Source organism: Carassius carassius, unplaced genomic scaffold, assembly GCF_963082965.1.
Source record: "Carassius carassius unplaced genomic scaffold, fCarCar2.1 SCAFFOLD_57, whole genome shotgun sequence".
Classification (NCBI taxonomy): domain Eukaryota; kingdom Metazoa; phylum Chordata; class Actinopteri; order Cypriniformes; family Cyprinidae; genus Carassius; species Carassius carassius.
The window spans coordinates 717,501-727,500 of NW_026775196.1; the positions used below are offsets into that span (position 1 = coordinate 717,501).

General features: G+C 37.4%; 2 non-coding genes across 2 annotated transcripts in view; both read left to right on the top strand.

Annotated features, from left to right (window-relative positions):
- Positions 1-7,166: 7,166 nt before the first annotated feature.
- On the top strand, positions 7,167-7,285 carry LOC132138510 (5S ribosomal RNA). The gene has a single exon (XR_009432799.1). It is a non-coding gene; the product is annotated as a 5S ribosomal RNA (ribosomal RNA).
- A 2,713-nt stretch (positions 7,286-9,998) lies between these two features.
- LOC132138777 (5S ribosomal RNA) overlaps positions 9,999-10,000 on the top strand; it is a 119-nt gene continuing 117 nt past the window's right edge. Inside the window, exon 1 of the ribosomal RNA XR_009433057.1 lies at positions 9,999-10,000. This exon is cut by the window's right edge and continues 117 nt beyond it. This is a non-coding gene — a ribosomal RNA (5S ribosomal RNA).

Here is a 10,000-nt window from a genome sequence, read left to right on the forward strand (position 1 = left end):
GTACTGGAGATTACAGTGGCTGATCTTTAATTAGCCCTCTCTTTGCAGCAGCTTTCGCTTACGGCCATACCAACCTGAGGGCGCTAGAGAGCTAGTGAGAAACAGGAAGTGTGTTGGCTATAGGGAGGTGAGAAAGGCTCACCCAAACTTTTGTGTTGTTTTTTGCGTTGTTTTTGTTCAAGATAAGTATTTTGTTTCAAGTTTTTGTGTAATTTTTGTTATTTGTCCTCCCAACAGCTTTGCTGTTTGGGAGGGATCATTTTAGTTTTGTGTTTTTTTTTTTGTTAAATGGACGGATTAACAGCTACAGACATGGATTTGGCAAAACAAACAAGGCAGCTAACTGAAAATGGACTGGATAAAAGACAACGAGAAAAGGATTACCCAGAAAGGAGACTCAAACGGATTTATGCAAAGGAAGCAACGGTAGTGATTGATTTGACGGAGGTAAAAGATGGGAGAGCAGAGGACATTATAGAAGCATTGAAAGACAAGATTGAAGTGACTAGCATACTAGCGGTAAGACCAAAAATGATGAAACAATATGAAATTACATTGGAAAAGGAAGAAGATATTGAGAAACTGGAAGAAGGATTGATGATTAAAGGAAAGACTTGTGAAATTAAAAAGTTGAACAATAAGGATTTTGCTGTATCTTTCATGCATCTGCCTGCTTACCTGGAGGATGATGATATTTTAAAGAAGCTGGAGGGATGGGTTGTGACTCCTATCTCACAGATCAAAAGGAGATTCTACCCGGGCACCCGCATTGAGGATGGAACGAGATTCCTGAGAGTACGGTTTCCAAAAGAGGTGGCTTCTCTGCCCTACAGTACGAGAATGGAGACGGAAGAGGGACCTCAGTATTTCAGGGTGATACATAGCCAGCAGGTGAGAACCTGTAGGTTATGTATGAGCCCTGAACACATGATGAAGGACTGTCCGGACTTCAAATGCTTTAAGTGCTCGGAAAGGGGACATTTCGCGAGGGACTGTAATGCGGTGAGGTGCCCGGACTGCAGGCTCGTGCTAAATAAGTGCGAGTGCTGGTTCGGAGAACCACATCAGGAGGAAGAGCAGGGGTGCGGGCAGATACATGAGGAAGACGGTGAAGAGGAGCTACACGAGAACACGGAAGGAACACAAAGAGAGGATACCGCAAGCACAGACGTTGAAGAGGAAAGTGAAAGGACTGGATTAACACAGTGCAGTGAGGAAACGGGGTCACTGATGGAAACAACTGATACTTTACAGATTGAACTGGAAAAGACAGAGGAGCAGGAGTGGGTCAGCGAGGATGGGAGAATGGACAAAGACAGTGAATGCATCGACGATGCCGGCACTACAGGAATCAATAAAAGAAGAAGACAAACTAAGGTAACACCAAATTTAGAGAAAGCCAAAAGAAAAGTATTAAAACAAGGATGTGAGGAAAAACAGGACAGTGGGGAAATGGTAAAGGAAGGAGAGGGAATGAACTGACAATATGGGGATTTTATGGCTTTTATTTTATTTTATGGTGCTGAAAATTGTGACTTTTAATGCTAGAGGACTAATGAATGTTTATAAATTTGAAAAGGTGAAGGAATTGTGTCAAAATGAAGATGTGATTTTATTGCAAGAGACAAACTGGAAAGAGAATGTTATGGAGGATATTACAAAAAGATGGGAAGGGGAATTACTTGTTAATAATGAAGAGGAAAAATGGGAGGAGGAGTGGCGGTTTTAATAAGAAAAGACAGAAGTATAAAGACAAAACTTATATATAATGATAAAAAAGGAAAATGTATGGTGGTAGAAATGGAAATGGAAGAAGACAAATTTGTTTTAGTGAACGTGCACGCTCCCAATGGAGAAAATAAAAGAAATTATACTTTAATGTTTTAGCTGATGTAATTGGAAAATGGGGGAAGGTGGTGATTGCAGGGGATTTTAACACTGTTTTTAGTAAAATGGATATGGCAAATGGGATGGTTTCTAAATCGGATGGGGGTAGAAAAGAACTAAGGTCATTGATGGAAGAGAAAAATATGATTGATGTGTGGCGGGAAAGGAATGGAAAAAAGAAGGAATTTTCAAGAAGACAGTTGGTGGGGAATTTTATGTGCCAAACCAGAATAGACTATTTTTTAAGTACCAGAAATCTTGAATGTTTCATTGATGGAATATTTCACAAAGAAACGACCTTAAGCGATCACAAAATGGTTTTAATGACGATGGATTTTAAAAGACAAACAAAGGGACCTGGGGTGTGGATTTTAAACACTGAGGTTTTAAAGAATGAAAGTTTTAAAAAAGAAATTGAAATGATATTAGATGGGAGGAAAAAAGACCAGATGTATATGGAAGACAAAACGCAATGGTGGGAAAATGTTAAGTATGGTATTAAGAAATATTCTATGAAGTACTGTAATTTATTACAAAATGTTAAAAGAACCAAGGAGAGAGAAATAAGGAGAACTCTAAAAGAGGAGTTAAATAAAAATGAAGTAGATGTGCAAAAAGTAATTGAAATAGAAAATACGTTGAGAAAAATAGAAGAGGGGAAATGCAAGGGGGCAATGTTGAGAAGCAAAGCAAAATATACGGTGGAAGGGGAAAAATGTAACAGATTCTTTTTTAATCTTGAGAAAAGCAGGGGGAGAGCGGAAACAATTAAAGAACTTAAAAGTAGGAATGGACAGGTGGTCTCAGATACAGAGGGGATTTTAAAAGAAGTGAAATCATTTTATGAAGAACTTTTTAAGTCGGAGGGGGGAGATGAGGAAAAAAGGAATATTTTGTTGCAACAGATAACAAGGAAAGTTGGCGAAGAGGATAAAAGAATATGTGAAAGGGAAATAGAAATTGAAGAGATCATACATGCCATAAATCAATTAAGAGTGAGGAAAAGCCCCGGAGTAGATGGTATTGGAAGTGAGTTTTACAAAGTTTTTAAAGACAAAGTAAGCGTGATTTTAAATGAAATTTTTGAAGAAGTTTTTAAAAATGAAAGAGTAAGCCCAAGAATGGGGCTAGGATTAATGAAAATAATATACAAGAAAAAAGGAGACAAAACTGAGCTGAAAAATTTTAGACCCATTACAATGCTAAACACTGATTTTAAAATTTTAGCCAAGGTCTTAGCAAACAGATTAAAAAATGTCATGCCAAATATAATAGAAACAAACCAAGCGTACGGAGTAAAGGCGAGAGATATAGCAGATGTTACTAGCAGCATTAGAGATATAGTAGGGTATATAAAAGAAAAGGGCAAAAGTGCTTATGTTATTAGTATGGATTTTGAAAAGGCTTTTGACAGAGTTGAACATGGCTTTTTATTTGCAGTTTTAAAGGAATTTGGGTTTGGGAATAATTTTATAAAATGGATTTCGGTTTTATACAGGGATATTTTTACAAAAGTAAAATGCAACGGTTTTTTAACTCAACCTTTTAAAGTTTTAAGATCCATAAGACAGGGGTGTCCTTTGTCGGCGCAATTGTACTCTTTGGTAGCAGAACCTTTAGGGCTTTTAATAAATAGAGAAAAAAGAATAAATGGAATACGAATGGAAGAGGGAGAAGAATTAAAGAAAATATTTCAATATGCTGATGACACGACAATTGTGGTTGAAAATGTAGAAAGTGTTAAAAGAGTGATGGAGAAAACAAAACAGTATTGTGAGGGTTCGGGTGCAAAAATAAATGAAGAAAAAACTGTATACATGAAATATGGAAGGGTGGAGGTTCTTACAGGGATCTGTAATTTTATGGAGGTGCAAGAAATAAAGATTTTAGGAATAATTGTAGCAAAGAATGAAAAGGAGGCTATGGACAGTATGTGGGAAGAGACGGTGGGAGGGATGGAAAGAAGACTGATTTTCTGGAGAAGCAGGGTTTTAAGTTTAAATGGGAAAATTTTAGTTGTAAACATGCTAATGTTATCTAGAATGTGGTATACATTACATGTGATGCCATTGCCAGACTGGGTTTTAAAGAGAATAAAGAAATGTGTTTTAGAATTTTTATGGGACAAAAAGCCTCCAAGAATTGCATATTTTACACTGATAGGGAAACCGGGGGAGGTAGGGATGGGTTTGGTGGATGTAGAACAAAAAATGAAAAGCATGAGAGTAAAGGTGGTAAGAAAATATTTGGATGATACGAACAGAGCAGAGTGGAAGAGATTGATGGCTCTTTATTTAAATAAATGTGGGAATTTTAATTTGGGGGACAATGTTTTATGGATGAAGCTTAAGAATTGGATGATGGAGGGGATCCCACGATTTTACAAAGAGGTTTTAAGCGCTTGGAGGCTTTTTTTAACAGAGGTGGATTTTAATCCGGAGGGGAGGGAAATGATTTTAAATCAACCTCTGTTTTTAAATGGAAAAATAAAGATGCAAGAGTATGATATCTATTTTAAGAAGTGGTTGCAAGCGGGATTTGTAAAGGTGAGGGATGTTTTATGGGAATTTAAAGAGGGATTTTTACCACTTCAAGTGATCATAGATGCAATGGATGAGGAGAAGGAGGACTTTAATGTAAATGTTTTAAAAAGACAATACGAACAAGTAAAAAAAGCAATCCCAGGACAATGGCTGGATGAAATTATTAATGAGGGAGAAAAAGAAAAGAAAATGAGCGTGTTTCTAAAATGTAAAGACAATATGGTGAATTTTAATTTGGGTTCTGTTAAAATGTTTTATGGGTTTTTTATAAATGGAGTTTTTAAAAAACCTCTTGCCAATCAGTTATGGATAAGGCATTTTAATGAAATTGAAGAGGAAGATATATGGAAGAACATGACATGGAAATGGTTGGATGCGGATTTAGAAAGTTTTGATTATTTTATTAGACAAAATGTGATTTTTACGGAAATGAGATTGTGTGCAATGCAGAAAAAAACTAATGCCCTATGCAGAGTTTGTAAAAAAGAAGATGAAGGAATTTTACATTTGTTTTTATTCTGTGAGAAGTTGAGCCCATTTTTAAGGAATTAAAGGAAATAATCAAAGACTTAAGAGATAATGAGGTGGACTGCAACTGGAATAGATTTTTTATGTTGGGAATGGCAGAGAATACAGCAAACAAGAAACTAATTAATTTGTTTTTAATTTTGGCCAAAAAAGCTATATGGAAAAGAAGGAATATAGTCAAAAACAGAGATTTTACTGCAAACCTATGGTTGATTTTTAAACAGTTGGTTGAAGATTATGTAAAAATGCTGTACAGTTATTTTAAACTGGAAAACAAGATGGGGGATTTTTATGGAATTTTTACGAAGGATATTTTAAAACAAAAGCACTTTTATATGCCAAAAGAAGATGATTTTAGATGTTTTTGGTTTTTAGTGTTATGCATTTTTGGAAAAATGCTTTTGTGAAATGCTTTTGCATTTATGAAAATTTCCCTGTAACAGCTTTAATGTCTTGTACACAACTTGTATTTTGACTGATAATAAAAAGAAAAAAAAAAAAAGAAAAAAGAAAAAAAAAAAAAAGAAAAAAAAAAAAAAAAAAAAGCTATGCCCGATCTCGTCTGGTCTTGGAAGCTAAGCAGGTTTGGGCCTGGTTAGTACTTGGATGGGAGACCGCCTGGGAATACCAGGTGCTGTAAGCTTTTTAGAAAATTTTCATTAGTTATGTAATAATCTTGAAAAAAAAAAAAAAAAGAGTCAATGCCAGATCTCTGAATCTTAGCATGTTTGGTTCTGGTTAGTACTTGGATGGGAAACCGCTTGGGAATACCAGGTGCTGAAAGCTTTTTGGAAATTTTTCAAAATTTTTTACTTTTTGGAATTTCTTCACTCATATTATAATCGTGCAAAAAAAAAAAAAAAAAAAAAGAGTCAATGCCCAATCTCTGAATCTTAGAATGTTTGGTTCTGGTTACTACTTGGATGGGAGACTGCCTGGGAATAATACCAGGTGCTGTAAGCTTTTGGGTTTTCTTCCCTACTTATATATTGAACTGGAGATTAGAGTGGCTGATCTTTAAATAGCCCTCTCTCTGCAGCAGCCTTCGCTTACGGCCATACCTGGCTATGCCTGGTTAATACTTGGATGGGAAACCGCTTGGGAATACCAGGTGCTGAAAGCTTTTTGGAAATTTTTCACAATTTTTTACTTTTTGGAATTTCTTCACTCATTATATAATAATCGTGCAAAAAAAAAAAAAAGAGTCAATGCCCGATGTCTGAATCTTAGCATATTTGGTTCTGGTTACTACTTGGATGGGAGACCGCCTGGGAATACCAGGTGCTGAAAGCTTTTTGGAAATGTTTCACAATTTTTTACTTTTTGGAATTTTTTCACTAATTATATAATAATCGTGCAAAAAAAAAAAAGAGTCAATGCCCGATCTCTGAATCTTAGCATGTTTGGTTCTGGTTACTACTTGGATGGGAGACTGCCTGGGAATAATACCAGGTGCTGTAAGCTTTTGGGTTTTCTTCCCTACTTATATATTGAACTGGAGATTAGAGTGGCTGATCTTTAAATAGCCCTCTCTCTGCAGCAGCCTTCGCTTACGGCCATACCTGGCTATGCCTGGTTAGTACTTGGATGGGAAACCGCCTGGGAATACCAGGTGCTGAAAGCTTTTTGGAAATGTTTCACAATTTTTTACTTTTTGGAATTTTTTCACTAATTATATAATAATCGTGCAAAAAAAAAAAAAGAGTCAATGCCCGATCTCTGAATCTTAGCATGTTTGGTTCTGGTTACTACTTGGATGGGAGACTGCCTGGGAATAATACCAGGTGCTGTAAGCTTTTGGGTTTTCTTCCCTACTTATATATTGAACTGGAGATTAGAGTGGCTGATCTTTAAATAGCCCTCTCTCTGCAGCAGCCTTCGCTTACGGCCATACCTGGCTATGCCTGGTTAGTACTTGGATGGGAAACCGCTTGGGAATACCAGGTGCTGAAAGCTTTTTGCAAATTTTTCAAAATTTTTTACTTTTTGGAATTTCTTCACTAATTATATAATAATCGTGCAAAAAAAAAAAAGAGTCAATGCCTGATGTCTGAATCTTAGCATGTTTGGTTCTGGTTACTACTTGGATGGGAGACCGCCTGGGATTGCTAGGTGCTGTAAGCTTTTGGGTTTTCGTCCCTATTTATATAATGTACTGGAGATTACAGTGGCTGATCTTTAATTAGCCCTCTCTTTGCAGCAGCTTTCGCTTACGGCCATACCAACCTGGCTATGCCCGATCTCGTCTGATCTCAGAAGCTAAGCAGGTTTGGGCTTGGTTAGTACTTGGATGGGAGACCGCCTGGGAATACCAGGTGCTGTAAGCTATTTGGAAAATTTTCATTAGTTATGTAATAATCTTGAAAAAAAAAAAGAGTCAATGCCCAATCTCTGAATCTTAGAATGTTTGGTTCTGGTTACTACTTGGATGGGAGACTGCCTGGGAATAATACCAGGTGCTGTAAGCTTTTGGGTTTTCTTCCCTACTTATATATTGAACTGGAGATTAGAGTGGCTGATCTTTAAATAGCCCTCTCTCTGCAGCAGCCTTCGCTTACGGCCATACCTGGCTATGCCTGGTTAGTACTTGGATGGGAAACCGCTTGGGAATACCAGGTGCTGAAAGCTTTTTGGAAATTTTTCACAATTTTTTACTTTTTGGAATTTCTTCACTCATTATATAATAATCGTGCAAAAAAAAAAAAAGAGTCAATGCCCGATGTCTGAATCTTAGCATATTTGGTTCTGGTTACTACTTGGATGGGAGACCGCCTGGGAATACCAGGTGCTGAAAGCTTTTTGGAAATTTTTCACAATTTTTTACTTTTTGGAATTTTTTCACTAATTATTTAATAATCGTGCAAAAAAAAAAAAGAGTCAATGCCCGATCTCTGAATCTTAGCATGTTTGGTTCTGGTTACTACTTGGATGGGAGACTGCCTGGGAATAATACCAGGTGCTGTAAGCTTTTGGGTTTTCTTCCCTACTTATATATTGAACTGGAGATTAGAGTGGCTGATCTTTAAATAGCCCTCTCTCTGCAGCAGCCTTCGCTTACGGCCATACCTGGCTATGCCTGGTTAGTACTTGGATGGGAAACCGCCTGGGAATACCAGGTGCTGAAAGCTTTTTGGAAATTTTTCAAAATTTTTTACTTTTTGGAATTTTTTCACTAATTATATAATAATCGTGCAAAAAAAAAAAAAGAGTCAATGCCAGATCTCTGAATCTTAGCATGTTTGGTTCTGGTTACTACTTGGATGGGAGACTGCCTGGGAATAATACCAGGTGCTGTAAGCTTTTGGGTTTTCTTCCCTACTTATATATTGAACTGGAGATTAGAGTGGCTGATCTTTAAATAGCCCTCTCTCTGCAGCAGCCTTCGCTTACGGCCATACCTGGCTATGCCTGGTTAGTACTTGGATGGGAAACCGCCTGGGAATACCAGGTGCTGAAAGCTTTTTGGAAATGTTTCACAATTTTTTACTTTTTGGAGTTTTTTCACTAATTATATAATAATCGTGCAAAAAAAAAAAAAAAGAGTCAATGCCCGATCTCTGAATCTTAGCATGTTTGGTTCTGGTTACTACTTGGATGGGAGACTGCCTGGGAATAATACCAGGTGCTGTAAGCTTTTGGGTTTTCTTCCCTACTTATATATTGAACTGGAGATTAGAGTGGCTGATCTTTAAATAGCCCTCTCTCTGCAGCAGCCTTCGCTTACGGCCATACCTGGCTATGCCTGGTTAGTACTTGGATGGGAAACCGCTTGGGAATACCAGGTGCTGAAAGCTTTTTGGAAATTTTTCAAAATTTTTTACTTTTTGGAATTTCTTCACTAATTATATAATAATCGTGCAAAAAAAAAAAAAGAGTCAATGCCTGATGTCTGAATCTTAGCATGTTTGGTTCTGGTTACTACTTGGATGGGAGACCGCCTGGGATTGCTAGGTGCTGTAAGCTTTTGGGTTTTCGTCCCTACTTATATATTGAACTGGAGATTAGAGTGGCTGATCTTTAAATAGCCCTCTCTCTGCAGCAGCCTTCGCTTACGGCCATACCTGGCTATGCCTGGTTAGTACTTGGATGGGAAACCGCTTGGGAATACCAGGTGCTGAAAGCTTTTTGGAAATTTTTCAAAATTTTTTACTTTTTGGAATTTCTTCACTAATTATATAATAATCGTGCAAAAAAAAAAAAAGAGTCAATGCCTGATGTCTGAATCTTAGCATGTTTGGTTCTGGTTACTACTTGGATGGGAGACCGCCTGGGATTGCTAGGTGCTGTAAGCTTTTGGGTTTTCGTCCCTACTTATATATTGAACTGGAGATTAGAGTGGCTGATCTTTAAATAGCCCTCTCTCTGCAGCAGCCTTCGCTTACGGCCATACCTGGCTATGCCTGGTTAGTACTTGGATGGGAAACCGCTTGGGAATACCAGGTGCTGAAAGCTTTTTGGAAATTTTTCAAAATTTTTTACTTTTTGGAATTTCTTCACTAATTATATAATAATCGTGCAAAAAAAAAAAAGAGTCAATGCCCGATCTCTGAATCTTAGCATGTTTGGTTCTGGTTACTACTTGGATGGGAGACTGCCTGTGAATAATACCAGGTGCTGTAAGCTTTTGGGTTTTCTTCCCTACTTATCTATTGAACTGGAGATTAGAGTGGCTGATCTTTAAATAGCCCTCTCTCTGCAGCAGCCTTCGCTTACGGCCATACCTGGCTATGCCTGGTTAGTACTTGGATGGGAAACCGCTTGGGAATACCAGGTGCTGAAAGCTTTTTGGAAATTTTTCAAAATTTTTTACTTTTTGGAATTTCTTCACTCATTATATAATAATCGTGCAAAAAAAAAAAAAAAAAGAGTCAATGCCCGATGTCTGAATCTTAGCATGTTTGGTTCTGGTTACTACTTGGATGGGAGACCGCCTGGGATTGCCAGGTGCTGTAAGCTTTTGGGTTTTCGTCCCTATTTATATAATGTACTGGAGATTACAGTGGCTGATCTTTAATTAGCCCTCTCTTTGCAGCAGCTATCGC